This window comes from Lepisma saccharinum, chromosome 7 (assembly GCF_977018435.1).
Source record: "Lepisma saccharinum chromosome 7, izLepSacc3.1, whole genome shotgun sequence".
Classification (NCBI taxonomy): Eukaryota; Metazoa; Arthropoda; class Insecta; order Zygentoma; family Lepismatidae; genus Lepisma; species Lepisma saccharinum.
Genome location: NC_139235.1, coordinates 63,257,664 through 63,275,992, shown reverse-complemented (window position 1 = coordinate 63,275,992; position 18,329 = coordinate 63,257,664). Strand labels below are relative to the sequence as shown.

Below are 18,329 nucleotides of genomic sequence, written 5' to 3'. Positions count from 1 at the left end.
TATAAAGTAAAAACTTTTACAAATTCACTAATATTAATTCAACTCAAAATTTGATTGTAAACAACACTTTAAGTTTCACCTCCAGGAGCAAGAATAAATAAATTGAACGGCATTGGGAGTGTCACTATTCATCTTAGCGACCCCGAACGCTATAGATTCCACACTAATATCGGTCGTTTTTTATTATTTTTACATGTCACCCCTTCCCATCCTCACCCCTAGGGGTGCCAGGGGTGTCTTACCCCCACAGTATTTATTTCCAGATTGTAAGTCATATGTGTAGCAAGTTTGGTTGAAATTGCTCCAGGCGTTCGAGAGTTATGCCGGAACAAACATACATACATATATACACACATACATCCATTTTTATATATATAGAAGATAGATAGATAGATAGAAGATAGATATGTAAATTGGGCCTTGTTGGAGAATTTCTTACAGAGGCCATTTGGGCGGGATGAGACCACTTTACGATGGGCTGAAGGCGTACCCAGTGGCAACGGCCCTGCTTGAATTCCGGGCCAGAAGGATAAAGTGGTGAAGGCCAAAATAATAATAATAGTAATCACAATAATAACAAAACGAAAGTGGAAAAAGCTCATTTAATTATCAGCCAGGTTGTTCGTTGGCTGTAGAGCAACACTCCCGCCTACCCCAAGTCATCCGGAAGAGCAGTGGCGTGCTCAGGATTTTCGTAAGGGGGTTGCGAGTTATATATACATTTTTTAGTAGTCAGTCATCATTTTGCCATCTATTCCTGAGTTTGACGTTTCTTTTAGGAATACTTGGACAAAAGGGGGGGGGTGACCCCCACTTATACCCGCTTGGGCACGCCACTGTGGGAGAGTGAGACATGACTGTCCAAATAAAGTTTCTTGCATAGGTCAATCGGGACTGAACCTCCTGCAGTTTCTAATCTAATAACTAGGGCTAGAGATTTCACAGGTCATTGATAAAATTAAATTAGCAGAAATAATGATAATAATAATTATTATTATTATTTGCACGGTTATAATTGTTATTTTACAATAACTATTATAAACTAATAAAAATAGAAATTTTATTCATTTTTTTTATTATTTTAATTTTAATTTTTTAATGATCATCCTTTAACTGAAATTGATAAGTTCATCCACCGTTCTCATTTTGTTTTGAATTGAATACGTTTAAAAAGGACAATACAAGGGAAAATGATATTAATAGATCTCTTAATTTCGCTAGAGGTGATTATGTGAATATTTACAATGCCATATTATGTATGGTTGAAATATCTCATGATGTACAGAAGAACTGACTAGTACGAATAATGACATTCCATGTCAAATCAACCGATAAAAAATATGTTTGAACCTTTAGGATTAATATCTTTTAGAATTTTTGTATATACATTGTACATATCAACAGGTCAAAAACTGCCAAGTTTCAGATTTCTTCGGCTCTTAGTTTTTGACTTATTGACGTTCAAAACAGCAAGAATCCCAAAATTTGACGACATTTTGAAATATTTAAACAGCTATAGATCAAAAACTATTTGACCTAGAGAACCCAAATTGGTGTCATTCTTCTGCTTTTAACGATCTTTAATTTAAAATGCAACATGACTGTGGTATTTGAATTTTGTAATTTTTAGAAAACTTTTAAAAAAGTTTTTTTTTGAAAATCTCATAAACACCATTTTTAATTTTTTGAAAAAAATATGTTTTGAAGACATCAATTGACTATTTTCATGCAAAATTTCATAATGGGAAGGCAATGGGTTCCTATGGATTTTTTTTGTATTGTAATGTGTGCGAAATTTGCTAAATTTGTTGAATTCTATGTTGGAACCACCACTATATGCTGAGTGGTTGATGTTGAAGTCTTTATATTAGTTTATTTTATAAATTGTGGACTACAAATAACATGGAAATACCTAAAATTTATCACTTTTAATACCAGGTAAGCAAATTAAAAAATGTACGAGGGGAAGTTATTAAATACCAGGACTTTTATTCTAAACTTCATGAAGATTTTCGCACAACGAAAATTTGTGTTTCGGCACTAAAAAAGGTTCCTTCCTTAGCAACACGCCATAAAGGTGTCGTGAAGATCGGGCGTGTTCACTTGAACCGTAGAAGAGCAACATTTGTTATTAGTTTTTTGTGGTCAGAAGAGTGAAACCTTCTGAAATCTACAGCAGAATGAAGCTTCAGTACGGAGACAATTGAACAAATGTGACAAAAAAGCTCTAATCAAATCATTGATTAATTTGATTTATTTTACTTCGCTTTTCCGCCACATTTGGTTAATCGCGAAGATGATACAATAAAATTGATGAAGGGACACACACAAAGAATATCCATAGCCAAACCGAGATTCGCCCCTCCAGGGAACACCGCCTTAAAGTAGCACTGACCGTGCGGGCGGAGGGGTTTGTGTGCTTTGTTGAAGCTGAGAGCTATGCCAGCGGTAGAATCTACCGGCAGGGTCACCCATGCTGGACAGGTCTCAGAAGAGAAGCCAGACTAAGGTGTTCTACAACGTCCCATCTTTACCATATCCTATCCTAATATTCCTTCTTAGTCCCAAATACTGCTGCCTTGTAGTCATAGAGGGATCTATAAAGGCTAAGGGAAGAAAACCCTAACAGAAAATTACCTGGTCCTCCAGGTTGGGGGTTGGCGTGAGGCTGACAACCTTATCCGGAAAAAATCAATCGTTCAGAAACCACAACTTGTGCCTCGGAAAGTGGATAAACATGATGACGGACCAGCTAAACGGATAACGGACATGAATATGGCCACGTGGAATATAAAGACAATGCTAGCCCCAGGAAAGATGCAGGACGTAGCACAAGAAATAGAAAAAAAATGGTATACAGATAGCAGCAGTACAGGAAATTAGATGGGTTGGAACGGGCAGAATAGACAAAAAAGACTTCACCATGTTTTATAGTGGAACAGAACAAAGGACAGGGCAGAGAGGTACAGGCTTCATAATAACTAAGGAAGCAAGAAAAAGTATACTGCAGTTTGTGCCAGTATGTGATAGAATAAGCAAGCTCAGAGTTAAAGGATCATTCAGAAACATAACAATTATAACAGTGTATGCACCTACAGAAGACAAAGATGATCAAGAGAAAGAAGAATTTTATGATAAGCTGGAGGAAACATTAGAAGAAACACCTAGATATGATTCAATTATTATCATGGGAGATTTTAATGCACAAATTGGCAAGGAGGATAGGAGAAAAGGAATAAGTGGAGTCTATACCTTACATAGAGAAAGCAATAATAATGGCAATCTACTCTATCAGTTTGCAATTAGAAACAAAATGATAATAAAAAGCACGTGTTTCCCACATAAAGATATACATTTGGGGACCTGGAGATCCCCAGATGGAACAACAACAAACCAAATCGACCATGTTTTGGTAGGTCACAGATATTCCTCCTCAATCACAGATATTCGAAGTTGCAGAGGACCTAACTGTGACTCTGACCACTTTCTTTTGAAAGTAAAAGTTCGAGAGAGAATAAGAACAACACAACAGACAGAAAAACTAAAAAGAATAAAATGGAATATGCAGAAAGGGAAAAAAGAAGAAATCAGACAAAGATACCAAGATGCAATAGCTCAAAAAACACAAAGTTGGACAGCAGAGGAGAGGAGCTCAACCGAAAAACACTGGGAGAAAATACAAGGAACTCTAAAAGAAGTAGCAGAAGAAATAATAGGAGAAGATAAACAAGTAGGGGAAAAAATGTGGTTCGATGAGGATTGTGAGAAAGTAATAAAGGAAAAGAACGAAGCTAGACAAAAAATGATACAAAGAAAAACGAGAGGAAATGTCGAAAGGTATCGAGAAAAAAGGAATATAGCTAATAAAACATGCAAACAGAAAAAGAAGGAGATAATGAGGAAACAGCTGATGGAGATAGATGACTTGAGTAGACAAAATGAAACAAGAAAAGTATATACCGCAATCAAAAAAGTAAATAAAGGATACCAACCAAAGGAAATTGGCTATAAGGATAAAAACGGAGCAGTGATAGGAGATCAGTATAGAAAATTAGAGAGATGGGCAGAATATTATTAAGAACAACTAGGAAAATAAGAGGAACTAGTTGGAACAACAGGAATAGATGGATACAATGAGGGAAACATTGAAGACCCACCAACAATGGAGGAGATAGAAATAGCAATTAGAAAAGCGAAAAATAACAAAGCACCAGGAGAAGATGGTATAATAATAGAAATGCTAAAGATGGCAGGACTGACAATGAAAATTGAAATCCATAAACTCCTGGAACGGATCTGGAAAGAAGAACAAATGCCGGAAGGATGGAAAGTTGGAATAATATGCCCAATACACAAAAAAGGGGATCGAACGGAATGTAGTAACTATAGACCAATAATACTGCTAAATGTGGTGTACAAAGTCCTTACCAGTATTATTAATGAAAGACTGAAGAAATACACTGAAGCTATAGTAGGAGAATATCAATGTGGATTTAGACCAGGCAGAGGTACAACAGATCAATTATTCGTTATACAACAGATAATTGAAAAACACTATGAATATGCAATAGACCTCCTAATTCTATTCATTGACTACAAAAGAGCATTTGATAGTATAAGGAGACCCGAACTGAGTAGAGCTATGCAAGAATTAAAAATCCCCATCAAATTAATAAATTTAATAGAAATGACAATGAAACAGACCAGAGCAAAAGTGAAAATAGGAAATGAAACAAGTAGAGAATTTCCATATTACAGAGGAGTCAAACAAGGAGATGGACTGTCAACCACACTCTTCATACTAGCATTACACGTGGCCGTTCAAAAGGTAGATAAGAGAGGATCAATTTTTACAAAGAGCACTCAAATATGCGCATATGCAGATGACATTGCAATAATAGCACGAACAGGAAACGATTTAAAGAAAACATACCAGAGATTAGAAGAAACTGCAAACAGGTTAGGACTAGAAACAAATGTCAATAAAACAAAGTACATGATTGTTACCCAAAAACCTGACAAATATAGAGAGGAAAGAATAGAAATAAATGGGAAGGAATTTGAAAGAGTCAGGTCATTCCAATACTTAGGGCTGACAATAAATGAACAAAATAAAAAAGATAGCATGATAAAAGAAAGGATATACATGGGGAATAGATCATATTATGCAAACATGCAATTATTAAAGAGCAAACTAATAAACAGGAATCTCAAAATTACCATATACAAAACGTTAATAAGACCTATAATAACATATGGTTCAGAGACATGGGTAATGAATAAGATAGAAGAGGAAGCATTGCGCAGATTTGATAGAAGGGTGATACGCAAAATATATGGACCGGTTAATGAAAATAATTTCTGGAGAAAAAGAACTAATGAAGAAATTAACCATATACTAGGGAAAGAGGATATTGTGAGATTTATTAAATCACAAAGAATGCGGTGGCTGGGTCACGTACAGAGAATGGGAAACGATAGAATGCAAAGGAAAGTGATGCAAGAAGAAATCTATTCAACAAGAAGAAGAGGAAGACCAATGACAAGATGGCTAGATGATGTCCTGGAAGATTTGCGTCACATGAAGGTGAAAAGATGGTGGAAGATTGCAGAGGACAGGAATAGATGGAGGCACATAGTTGAGGAGGCCAAAGCCCATGAGGAGCTGTAGCGCCATGTGGTAAGGGTAAGGTAAACCGAGATTCGAACCCGGTATCTCTGGCTTAGTTGTCAAATCAAATCGTTTTTGATTTTCGAAAGGGGGTTGGAGTTACATGTACTTTTTTAGTACTCATTCCTCATTTTGCAATCTTTTTCTGTCTTTGACGTTCATTTTTGTAGGAATCTAGACCCTAAAGGGGAAAGGGGTTATGACCCACACCAACCCCCCTTGGGCACGCCACTGATTGCTACCCCAAGTGTCGACGTCACCGCACGTCACTGCATATGACATATAACAAACAAAATCAACAAAATGCCATTCCTTAAAACACTTCATGATATATGTAGAATAACAAAGAATGAAAATAGCGATGGACAATTTGCATTTCCCTGTTTTTTATTATTATTTTACAAATTATAAAACTGAAATTGAATTGAAAATACTTTGGCATTGTTGACAAGTTAAGATTTTAGTGTACTATTTAAATAGAAACTGGATTAGGCTTGCTTATTGTTTATGAATAGTTCTTTGTCGTTTTGTATTTTTTCACGATGCACGTCAACATGATTCTAATTTTTCTCGTAAAAATGTTCTCTCGTTGTAAATCACATAAAACAATATTTTTTGTAACAAAATGTCGCTACAATTTCCCCATTCGAATGAACTTTTTCCAGATATTTCAGGAAAATATCCTCCCTCCCTTTGCGGGCGCCATTGGAAGGAACCCAAACGCTATACTGCTATACTAAGACAAAACACGAAACCACAACCCTTCCCCACTTTTCAGTCCATTTCACCAGTGAGCTTGATCCTGAGACAAACTTCTCTCACGGCTCTGATAAAAGTTCTTGATGTGTGCTGCCATCCGACGGGCAGAATACGAATTACGTGCATAACGTCTATTCTGGAGGTGTGCTCTTCTTCGGACAAATGTTTTTTTTGTGTTTGGAATGTGCATATTTCGTAGAAGTATTGCCCCCACTGGAAAATATACACAGATTCCAATTACGTACCCTTTTGCGTTAGTAATGAAGAGGAATACATTTCACAAGAACTCGCGAAAGGACGTGACGTAAAGAAGATGCAAATAAAGGAAAATGAAGGATAGAAACGATATTTATTTATTTATTATTATCCTGCGCACAATAGGCATCTATCTGCCCTTTTACAGTGCACAGTAAATGTCTTACATTTGGGGATTTATACACATAAAAATACACATTTTCAGATATAAAAAAATACATAAAGAGGTTACAAATATCATCCTTATACATTACCGCGCATAAAAATGAATCAAATCTTACACAATTACATTCATATATCTATGTTTATATATAAACACATATTGAAAGTAAAGGAAAAAATACAATTAAGTAAGAATGTTGTCCATTAAATAACGTTTATACTCGGAAAATTTAGCAAATATGTCCAAATGTATGCCCCTCTTTAACCATTCATTATGCAAGCTACACATTCTTCGCAGGGGAGCCATTTCTGCGGATTTTGTACGGGTGCGGGGAATTGCACGGAGTTGGTTTTTTGATCGCAACTTTGGATGGGGTACGTAGAAAGCTATTTTTGAAAGCAGAGAGGAAGAATCCAATTTATTGTTAAGAAGTTTGAATAGAAAATGGAGCTGATGTATCGTTCTTCTGTTTGCAAGGGAGGTAATTTGTAATTTAATTAATAATTCGTTAAAAGTTGTCATCTTTGGATATGCACCATCTATCCTGAAAGCTATATAACGAGTGAATTTATTTTGAACTTTTTCAATAAGATCTATTTGTTTACTGGTTTGTGGACTCCACCTATATGATGCGTATTCTAATTTGGGCCTAACATATAGGTTAAATAATGATAAGAGCGCTTTATTTTCATTGAATTCTTTTGCAGTTCTCATAATGAACCCAAGTTTTCTATGCGCGTCATTAACAGTCTTTGTGATATGTAACTGAAACGATAATTTATCATCGAACACTACACCAAGATCTGTTATTGAGTTTGCCCTGTCTATTTGTGTGTGTGTGTTATTTCGTAATTATAGTGTGTTGGGGATTAATTGTATCGTTAATTAATATTAACGGGTGGCGCCACCAGACCTTCTGCTGGGGCGGGCAAATGAATTATTGTCATAGATTTGGGTGGGCTACGTCTACAGAAAAATTGATATTCACGTGAACCAAACAAGAGTTTCTTTAACCAATAATAGGACATTTAGATTTTGGAGTATAATAAATTATACAAATTCAAATGTTGCAGTGAAATGTGTGTGTGTTAATTTTAGGTTCGAATACATTTGACAACACGATTCATAGCTAATAATGAATAGTTATAAACTAGTAAAGAGAAGTCAGATATCCTAGAGTAAAATCTTCTAATGTCTCCTATCATATTCAATATTATCTATATAAATGGGTGTCGGGAGGAGGGATCGAAGAGGTCCGTCGACCCCCCTTTGGGAATTTACATCCTTCAATTCAAGTTAGAAATAGCAGAAATCTTGTTATTTTTATTGTTACTAACATAAGTAAAATTTAGTTAATTGATATTCGAACAGATAACAAAACAAAATGCGCTAGATCGAAAAAATGAGTAAAAAAATACAGGAATCAGTTTATATTTTCATATTCTTCCATTTAGCTACATCAAAGAAAAAAAATGTTTTTCAAAATTCAAAAAATTATAATTTTATATGAGAGGCAATATAACCACTAAAATTTCTCCCCAAGCTTTAAAGTTTTTTCCTTGAAAGAGGTATGCAAGGTTAATAACTGTTGTGTTGGATATTTCCTAATTTGGTGGATAGAGTAGAAAAGTCTCCAATGTACAGTATATAATAATAAAATTGTAATAATATTTTAAAATGTTATTACTTTATAATTACGTTATTTTTTATTGTATAATAATACCCATAAACATGATAATAAAATTATTATGTGAGTAGCGTAACCCGGTCTCGGAACTCCCTAAAACGGCTGAGATTTCGACATGCTGACCCCACGTTACCCCATTACCGATTGAAGATCCCCACAGCTCTAGGTAGGATTGTGGGAAGGAGACTGGCAGTCGGGAGATAGGCCAAGGCCCTTCAAGGGCTGTAGAGCCACGCGTTATTGTTATTATTATTTCTGCTGTTCAAGTTTTATCGCTTGGACCCCGGCTGCAAAAATTACTGGCAACACTCATGTCAATGTACTTTAATTTTTATTTTTATCGTGCAATTTATAGATTACATTTTGACGGCAGCTGGACCAGGCTGGTTTTGGGTGGGACATGGCCACTCTGACCCTCCCTTGGCATCGCCACTGATCAGTATGAAATAAAGGAGTAAATAAAGAAATAGCGAAAATATTGCTGCGTTTCTCATGGTGAGTATAAATATAATGACTAGCAGCAATTTAAAACACCATGTGTATTTTAAATCTCTACAGTCTTTGCTTATTGTGTCAGAAAGTGGGTTTTTACCATACTTCGCCGCTTTCTTGACTCGTGAAAGTGGACTAAGCAGGTGTGAACTCGATTGCTGCAGTCCATACAGATGCACAGATGGTTTTAGAAGCGTTGCCAGTGCTATTAATCTTCTCGCAAATCACGAAAGTTTCTTAAAATAGTGTTCAGCATCAGCAAAGATTTTGGTCAATTTTATTTATTTATTTAGTACGTCTTGTTTATCATGGCGAAATTAAGGCTTTGTACCTTCTCTACCACTTCACACACCATTTTTTATCTAAATTTCAGTATAAGAAAATTAGAAATCAATTTAAACCATTATATAAAAAAGGGAAATATTGAAAACAAAGAAAAATATAAAATTACAAAAATTGTAAAAAAATTACATGCAGGAATGAAAGTCTAATCTCTACTTACAGACATACAATAACATTATCCATGACAGTAATTTCGAATTTGAAGTATTAAGTTGAATACGGGGTTTCAGTGTTTTTCTGCACTTATCTGTATTCAATTTGTCCCTAACGTATAAGGTTGCACTAATGTGCTAACCGTTTGTGCCCAGTAAAATGGACAGGCTATTAGACCAGAACCTGCAGTTGTAAATTTAAATAGAACAAAACACACAATATAAAACCATGGCTCTAAGTGGAAGCAAAAGTGCGAGTGGCGCTCTCAGCGCCTCTTAGCGGATTATTACAGAACTTCTTGCGAATGTCGATTCCGTGCACCGGGTTTCCTGCCTTAGTTCAAGATCTGCTTGCTTATATATCTTTATCTGTGGTTCAAGTTATTGAGTAGTAGGGGTGCGCGGGACAGAATTTTTTGGGTCGTATTGGGATCGGGACGGGATTTTTTTAAAATCCCGACATTCGGGACGGGAATAATTCTCAATTTCCCGACAAAGTCGGGACATTTTCGGGACGGGAAATGTTCGAAATTTCCCGAAGCTCTTGAAATCTCGAATTCTACACGTCATTTTCGCCTTACGTGATTGTTCTTGCATTTCTGGAATAAAAACTAACAATTTACGATAAGTTCCACGCAATTTCAATGCAGAAAACGTCCAGAATTAAGGACTTTTTAAAATGACCATTCGGTATTTCCCGACTGCTCGGGATCCCGAAATGTCGGGAAGTCATTTCCCGAAGTCGGGATCGCGACGGGATTTTTTCCCCCCGACTTTTCGGGATCCCGCACACCCCTATGGGGGTTATTCCTGAGTAAACAAAAAATAATCGATCAGGCAATTCGATTATAGATGGCGGGGAAAGAACTTCCGGTTTGGGCAATTTTCCAATGTAAACAAGTGGAATACAGATCGTCACCGATATTATTTTCTTATAAAAAATCGGGTACAAAATGGATGACTTGAAATTTTTCAGTGATATAGAGAAAGAAAGGTACCTAGAAAAAATTTCCCTGTTCCTTTGGATGAAGATTTACGGAAAAATAGTAGTCTTTTCCAAGACAATATTGATTTTCTACCAACAGTTTCGTGTTAAGACTTCTGCAGGTTGAAATAAAGCTTGCATAAATTATAAACATTCAAATACTTCAATTTTACAATAGTAAAATGTAGGTATAATTTTAGACACTGTGTAATCAAACACAGCCCCTTTAATTTTAGATTAGTTTTATTATATGGATTAGAGAGAGCGTCGTCAGAAATTTTTGTATGGGTAAAGGCCAGTAATAAATGTAGAAATAATAATAAGAATAATAATTACAACTGTTATAAATGTTATACAATAAATAATTATTAAACTAATGAAATAAACAAATTTTATTCGACATTTATTATTATTATTTATGTGACAATTACTTTTGTCACCAGTCTTTTTTGTAGTTTATGTAAGTGTATTTTAGAATTTCGTAAATACTCTTAACAACTTTCTGTAGCCAGTTGTGCTTTTTGGCTTTTCTTGGATTTTTGGTTCTAGACGGCGAGGGTAGGAAAACAATAGCGACTTGTGGAATTTTTGACACTAAGGGTGACTTTTACTTGTTCAACGAATGGAACAACGTCCGAGCTGCTGACCGAGGGGGAGTTCTTTCGCAACACGTATGAGGACTGCTCTGTTTTTTTTTCTTCACCCCCAAACCTCCCAAGTGGACAACGAGCCTGGAAGAAAGACCACCGTCCAGCATTTTTTCTAAGCTAACGAACTGCGAGGCGGTTGATTTTTGAAGTTTCAAGTTTTCCTTAAATACCCCTGGACTCCAGAGGACTGACACAGTTTAGCGCCATATTCAGACCGAACACCATCTCCGCGTCACTTTGCGCGAGTTACGGACCTTTGCTTTGTTTTAACCTTTCGACCGCGTCGTGTTAATTGCCGTGAGTGTGTGATCACAGTGACAGTGCCAGGAATTGAGGCCGTGTTAATTACGTGTTTCACGTGCTCCAGGTGTTTTTCCCTTTTTTGTAAGGAGGGACATTGAATAAATATGGGCGGCTGAGAAAGCTACGAGAGGGACGGGACCTTCGGGTTTCCGATTACTGCTGCCATGAAGCCAAGAGAAGAAGCCACGACGCCTTGCTTAAGTATACGACGCCTTAAGTCAAGAGAACAGCACCACGACGCTTGCATAACGATGTCTGAGATGAAAGCCACGCCGCAGCGACAACTCGCATTGCCAACCCAGGTGGGAGACGACAGTACAACAGTGAGACGAATGCTGCACCGAGAAAAGGAGAAGAGATAGAGAAAAAGAGAGAGATGAAACGACGTCCGCCCTTAGACGACCCGACGCCCTGCGTATCCCCGAACGGCCATTGGAAGCCACGATCGGATGCAACGCCCCGAGCAGACAGATGGAAGCGAGGTGCTTTTCCGCCCATCTTCGTCGCCGCGATGGAAAAAGGGAAGAAAAATGAATGTTACGTCTAAGTCGAAGAGACAGTTTTTGCCCGCCAGGAGGACAGACTGGCATAGCCACGAGTATCGTCGGGGCGCCGCAACGAGGACCACGCCGCCATTGAGTCGGTATAGTATCCTCCAGTTATTTCTTTATGTGTGAGAGTGAACATTTGTCCACCTACGTCGCTACTGGTTCGTCATAACACAAAGCGAGATGAAATCGAACAATGTTGCCTGCAATTACTAATTATTTTGGCCAATCAAATCGAAAGTACTATAAATCTTCAAAAATTAAGAACCTATTTCGCTCACCCTTCGAAATTCTATAAATGTAAAAGACCTACTATTTGTTATTGTTTTCCTATTCTCGCGCCGAGTATTTATATAATTAATTATTTGACTTTTACCGTGCTCTTTGATATATATAGGTATTAGAAAAACTAGGTACTAAATAGTATAGCTGAGTTAATCATTTTGAATATATCCTAGTTTATATTACAGTCGTTTGTATTACCAGCACTCGTGTACTTGTAATCAAGTTTATTTCCTCTTGTCACTCATTTAGTCTATGCTTATTATTTTTGCACAGTAGTGCCTCAACAAGTGTAATGTCAATTATTATTCACTTTTGGTAACTATGACGCCTAGCTAATCGCGTCTCATACGTGACAGAGCGCTAGCCGCGCTTATTTACATTGAAAGCAAGCCTAAGGGGCTAATAGAAATCTCAAATTCGAAGGTACACGGGAAATAAACCAAAGAGGCGGTTAGATATTTTATCATGTAATGCTATATTGTGTCCACCCCTGCAGTGTGTGTGTGTGAGTGCATGATAGAATGAGAGTGAGGGGATATGTAATGGTTACATTATCATTGTTGTGTTTATTTTTACCGAATACACGTATATATATTCGTTATCCTACAGGTGTTCTTGATTCATTTATATGTATGTATAGATGTATATCCTCGTATGGTCGATATTTTTGGTTTTAGTCCTGAGTTTGAAGCTGTATAGCTTGTCTCCATTGACCAGAAGATTTATAGTTTTCTATTATTACAATTATTATTATTATTATTATTATTGCTAAAAAATGAATAACAGCACCACTTTATGCACGACGTGGCTTACCGCCGGAGGTGTAAATAACCGACCCGGTGACACGAACCTGGAACTAAACCGTTAGCTGGTGGTAGGAATCGTGTTTCCTTAACCGGAGACGCGAACCAAGGACCGACGACCGTCCAATCGGGCGGCCGCGGAACCCTGAACCTACGGACTAGCGGTAGAGTTGTTTGGCACCTCGAACTGGGGACTTCGGTCTTCCGGACGAGTGGTCAAACCCGTTACATTTATTTATTAATGCTATTCGTGTGCATATACAGCACAACAGTTACAATAATGAAATGCACAGTTATTGTATTTTATTATTAACTTTTGCAAGTGTCGTTCAAGAAAACACTTTATTTTACTAATAAAGTTTACATTGATTACATTAAATTATAATTTTTGGAATTCTGGATGATTATAAACAGTTTCAATTTTAAAATATAGTCAACACATGCGTGTTAGACGATTATGATATTCGAAGCACGTAAAATATTTTAATTTGAATTACTCCGGTGATGTAGTGTCGACTATAGAGCTTATTCCCTCGTGTTTGTGTCCAGTCTTTTCGCTTTACTATTTTTCCGTATCGGATCTGTCTGAAAACTATGTATAGATCCAGAGAAAAAAATATTTTGTTACCAACCTCGTGTTGCCACACAAAAATTGTCGCCTTTTCTTAAGACACTGCCTTTACACCTTTGAACTCCATTCTATTCTATTGAAAACCGGAAGTTAAGTTTCCGCCCCCGCCAAGGAAGCACAGAAATGTAAACATCCGGTGAATAGCGCCCATTGATTAGTTTACCGAAGGGTAAACGACAGGCAAGAAAATGCATTGACAACGCTGACTTTTACCCCTCCTCGCCCCTACATACCGCCCGCGTTTCAGGTTTGGTGAAATTGTGCTGCTCCCGTATCTTCTTAAATTTCTTTTGTAGTTGTAGTGGAATCCGCTACTAATGTCTGTCAAAAATATGAAGAGGATGTATCTTGCACTGCATTACAGCTACAGAAATTGTTTGTTTTCGTAATTGAAATGAAAAGAACAATAATGTCGAACATCAGCGAATTTGCAGAAATCCCAATGCTAGAAACCAAATTCCTGACGTATATATGCTTATATGCTGTATTTGACCCTACCTGGGAGCTCGTTATCGAAGCTAAAATTGATCAAAAATTACTTGAGAAGCACGTGGTAAGAGAGATTGAAACCGGTCGGGCTCGAAAACTGTACTTGACCAAACTAGCACAAGAAGGCTAACAGAGGCTAACAGTGTATTTTCATTTATAATTATAATGTATACTTTTTTTTTACAGTTTATCTGTTGTCTTAACCTTTCGTACTAGTTTTAACATTGATTAAAATTTTATGTATACATTTTCATATTTACCAACTAGGACGACGTTTACAAACAATGAAGCCAGTGGCGACTTGTAACCACACATTCGCAATTATCTCGAAAACGGCTCGTTTGCACTTTGCAGACCCATGTTTACTGAGACTTTTTGTTTCTACGTATTATCGTGTACTTTCAACTGTGTCAGTTTGCGCTATTACTTATGATATACCATGTATAACTAACATAAATGTAGGCGTGAATTAATGTTTTAGAATAGAGCATTTTTCTTAAATGAATAGGGGCGCACAACTGAAAGTTGCGGGGGTGATGGGAGAGCGCAGAGCGTGTTGGTTACGCTATTGAAAGCGACCTCCGTGGCAGAGTGGTTAGCACATCGCTCTACGACGCCAGGGGTCACGGGTTCGATTCCCAGCCTGGGCATGGGTGTTCTTCGTGAGTGCCGCTTCATCAATTTCCTCATATCATCATTCATCCTGATCGTCGCGATTAGCCAAAAGTGACAGAAAAGCCACCTAATTCAACCAACCAACTCCTATGAGATAACCATCAGCCTTCTAGCAGGATTTTTGTCCTATATGAATTATGTTGATATATATTTTTGCAAATATGGATAGATGTACAGAATTTGAAAATTATAAATGTATATATTATTTTAAATATATATAATAAGTTGTAGTAGTTGAAATAATAAAATAATAATAATAATAACAATATCAGTAATAATAATAATAATAATAATAATAATAGTAATAATAATAATAATAAGTTTATATGACTCTGCCTCCCCTCAGAAAAAATCCTGCGGGCGCCCTTGGTGTAGGATCCATATAATTTGTCAAAGGATTCCCCGAACATCTTATGTTTCACGAAGTTTTAAAAACTCTCACTGGCAACACTGATTAATTGTAGTAGGAAGGGATTCTGTCTTCCAACGCATGTTTTCACGTACAACATCGGGGAAAGGTGGCCGGCCACACACGCAACACGTTGAAGGTCTTCTGGAGCTACTGGTTATGTACGTACATTAAAAGCAAAGCAAAGTTTTTAAGAATTCAAAGAAAGTAGTAGAAAGTGAACACGCTCTAGGAGAAAGTGTTATTGATAAAGTGCAATGTAGAAATCACGAAGTAACCGTGACAAATAGCCCGGCTAGCTCAGTCGGTAGAGCATGAGACTCTTAATCTCAGGGTCGTGGGTTCGAGCCCCACGTTGGGCGAAACTTTTTATTTCGAACAGAAATTTTCATCTTTAATTAATCGAAGGTACGCATCATGAAGAGAGATGTGAAGTCTATCCAAATTACGTAAACACAAGCATAACACGAATGGTGAATTGCAATAAACGAGGTTATAATGATAATAATAATAGCCAGAATTCAGCTAGTTTTTCTACAATTAAAATAAAATAACATTTTGTAAATATATTGCCTTTGCTCCTACGTTGTGTTAGTTCCAATTCCTTGGGCCCCAATGGTTAATAAAAAAAAACTAATATGCCCCTCAAACTTGTCTTTCTGTGACCAGAACCTTGATTATTTTATATGAAATTTATCTACTTTCCATGTGAATTCAGTGCTGGATAACTCACTGGTTCAGTTTTGAACTAGATGTCTTAAGTACGTACCATTCTAAAATTGCATCAAAAGTCATACTCTGGTAAGATGTGTGAGGAGTACTACCAATATTTCACAAGAGTAGATAGTATTGCACTCGATCCAGTAAATCCTATTTTGTGTAGGGGAGGAGATCATGAGCGTACCCAGATATTTTTCTGGGTGCCGGGGGAAACAGCACTTTTCAAGGAAGAGTAATACTTTAGTTCAATTATTTGAAAAAGGAATAATATTTGCTTTACTTTGCACGTAAAAGATACAATGAACAGAATGATACCTGACATTTGTTTTTCGTCCCCCGCTGGATACGCTCATGGTGGAGATTGAAAACACTCGCTAGGTATGCGCACGAACACGTGTAGTATCATGTGCTTTAGAAACGAAGGTGGCATATCATCCGAGATTTTATGTAGACTAAGATTTAAACGTATTAAGAAGTTAGCAACACTAAAAATATGATACAAGATGAGAGTTAACAGAATTTAAATTTCATTTCCAATCCCTCATCGACATATATTCACATTCAAAGATAAGAATGGCAAAATTCGAACGCAGAAAACTTCCATGTGTGGTCTGTGGGCGATGGTTGTTCTGTTTTTGCTTCTTGAGCCAGTCCAATTACGGTCAAGGACATTATTGAGAGATAGCACGCAGCGTGGGATAACTGAACACCTGTCCCTCGGAGTAGCAGAAGAAACGTTTTAGGAACATGTTTTTTATTCGTAAGAAAAGTTTATCATTAGATCGCACTGTGGGCTTTAGACTTAGACTATCAATTCATTTTATATCATCAATTCTGTATACTTCTATTTGGCGTCGAGATTACTTCAAAATGAAAATTATAATCAAGCTATACTGCATTATTTATCACTCAATCAAATATGCCAATATAATTTTGCAACTGCGTCATAAGAACCAATGCACTATCCATTACTACAGTCTTCCATCTTCAAAGGTACGTATTTGATATCATGATATATCATCAGTGATATCATGAGTATTACCTTGCAAATTGCCCATCACCATGCTCGTGCATTGTATTTGACCTAATATAAGAGCTTCAAGAATTAAGAGAAATCTCAAAACAAGCTTTGACAACTTCTGAACCCGCATACATAAAAATTCATCACTTAAAAACACATAGGATGTAAGAGAAAAATTAATGAAAATAGTCATGGAAAATTTGCAAGGTAATACTCATGGATCCCACCCACTGTACAGTGGGATCTATGAGTATTACGATGCAAATTGTCCATCACCATGTTCGTGCACTTTATTTGACCCAATAAGAGGTTCAAGAATTAAAAGAAAACTCAAAAGAATAATCGATCAGACAATTCGATTATAGATGGCGGGGAAAGAACTTCCGGTTTGGACAATTTTCCAATGTAAACAAGTGGAATAAAGATCGTCACCGAACTTATTTTCTTATGAAAGATCGGAAACAAAATGGATCACTCGAAATTTTTGAGTGATATAGAGAAACAAAGATACCTAGAAAAAGATTGGCAATTTCCCGGATCCTTTGGATGAAGATTTACAGAAAAATTGTAGAATTTTCCAAGACAATGTGATCTTCTACCAACAGTTTCGTGTTAAGACTTCTGCAGGTTGAAATAAGCTTACATAAATTATAAACATTGAAAAACTTCAATTTTGCAACAGCAAAATGTATAATTTTCTACATTGTGTAGTCAAACACAACCTCTTTAACTTTATCATATGGGATAGAAAGAGCGTCGTCAGAAATTTTTGTAGGGGGCAAAGGCCAGTAATAAAAGGAGAATAGTAGAAATAATAATAATAATAATTACAACTGTTATAAATGTTATACAATAAATAATTACTAAACTAATGAAATAAACAAATTTTATTCTAAATTTATTATTATTATTTATTTATTAATGCTATTCGCGTGCATATCCAGCACAACAGTTACAATACTGAAATGCACAGTTATTGTATTTTATTATTAACTTTTGCAAGTGTCGTTGAAGAAAAGAGAACAGGGTATGCTGAACCTCGCCCGCTCAATAAAGATATATTATTAATATTATTATTAGTAAAAATTTTACTAATATCTAAAGTTTACATTGATTACATTAAAATCATAATTTTTAGAATTCTGGATGATTATAAATAGTTTCAGTTTTTAAATATAGTCAACATGTGCGATAGACAATTATGATTTTCGAAACACGTAAAATATTTTAATTTGAATTACTCGGGTGATGTAGTGTCGACTATAGAGCCTATTCCCTCTTGCTTGAGC

General features: G+C 36.4%; 1 non-coding gene across 1 annotated transcript; it reads left to right on the top strand.

Annotated features, from left to right (window-relative positions):
* Positions 1-15,588: 15,588 nt before the first annotated feature.
* Positions 15,589-15,661, top strand: TRNAK-CUU (transfer RNA lysine (anticodon CUU)). Its single transcript has one exon. It is a non-coding gene; the product is annotated as a tRNA-Lys (tRNA).
* Positions 15,662-18,329: the final 2,668 nt, after the last annotated feature.